This window comes from Octopus bimaculoides, chromosome 29 (assembly GCF_046866305.1).
Source record: "Octopus bimaculoides isolate indiv1 chromosome 29, ASM4686630v1, whole genome shotgun sequence".
In the NCBI taxonomy this organism is placed as follows: Eukaryota; Metazoa; Mollusca; class Cephalopoda; order Octopoda; family Octopodidae; genus Octopus; species Octopus bimaculoides.
In genome coordinates this window covers 1,883,995-1,885,587 of record NC_142956.1, presented here as the reverse complement: position 1 = coordinate 1,885,587, position 1,593 = coordinate 1,883,995, and positions in this window count along the sequence as shown.

Below are 1,593 nucleotides of genomic sequence, written 5' to 3'. Positions count from 1 at the left end.
CCACAGCACCCCCCCACCCCCACTCCCACAACACCTCACACCTCACACAACCATGCAGAATTTACAATTAAAAGCAAGATGCAGGGGAGCAGAAAGCGGGACAAAATATTGCAAGCTTCTCTCTGCCTCTCTCTACTTGCGAACATTTTGAGTAATTTTTCTCCATCTCACGCGTTTTCATTTGGTTCGTTGCCTCTTTGCATCCGACAATTCCTTCATCATAGACATCCCTCTCTCTTTCTCTCTCTCACACACACACACACACACACTCACATTTCTTCATAGAACCTCTCTCTCACACATATACACACATACACACTCACGCATTCATATATGCATGCACATATATGCGCTCACATGCGCTCGAACACACACATACACACATGCATTTACGTACACTTATGCAAACACACTTGTAAGCTATATGCACACACACGCACTCACACATATGCACACACACACACACATAGACACACATATGCACACACTCGCACTGATACACACACACACACGCATATACATACACACGCACTTACAAACACCACACATCTACGCATATGCGCTCGCACTCATAGAAATACACGTATACACACACATTCATACACACCGGCACATACATATGAACACACACTCACACATATGTACACACACACACACACACACATGCTCCATCATAGACCTCTGTCTTAAAGACACACACACACACACACAGACACGCATGCTCTATTATAAACCTGTGTTACACACACACACGCACACGCATGCATGTGTGCATTCATATAAAAATACTCACACAAACGCACATCCACAGACACACACACCTACACACACACACACACGCACACGCACACGCACGCACGCACTCGTTGCGCCACCGTCCTCTCTTTTCTTTACCGCTGCCTTGTTCTTATTATATATTCATTCACTCATCCTCCATTGTTGGTTTCGTTTTTGTTGCTCTTCTTCTCCTCTGGCTTCTCTTATTGCTTTTTCTTCTTCATCTATTTTCTTCGTTTCAATTTTATCTTCTTTCTTCAATATTTTCTTCGTCTCCTTTATCTTTTCTCCCTACTTCTTCTCATTTCTCCTTTTCTTTTCCTTCTTCCTAAATTTTCTTCATTTTCCCCTCCTTTGTCCCTTTATCTCGCCCTTCCTTCCTCCTCCCTTTCTCTTTACTTTTTCTTCCTCTGCTCCCTGTTTTTCTTCTCTTCCCGTCTCGTTCTCCATCATCGTTGCCTCTTTTTCCTTCATATTTCCCTTTCGTTTTCTTCATTCTCTTTCGACATCTACTTTTTTGTCTAAATACGTTCTTCTTCTTCTTCTTCTTCTTCTTCTTCTTCTTCTTCTTCTTCTTCTTCTTCTTCTTCTTCTTCTTTATCTTTTACAGCATCATCTTATTCTACTCCATCATCATCTTCTTCCTTCTTTACTTTTCTTCTTTCCTCTTCTTAATCATCATCATCATCATCATCATCTCCTTATTTGTCTTTCCTTCTTTTCTTCACCGTTATCGACTTCTTTCTCCAATTTCATCATCACCTTCATCATCATCATCACCATCATCTTCATCTTTTCCCCTCTTCTAATTCTCCT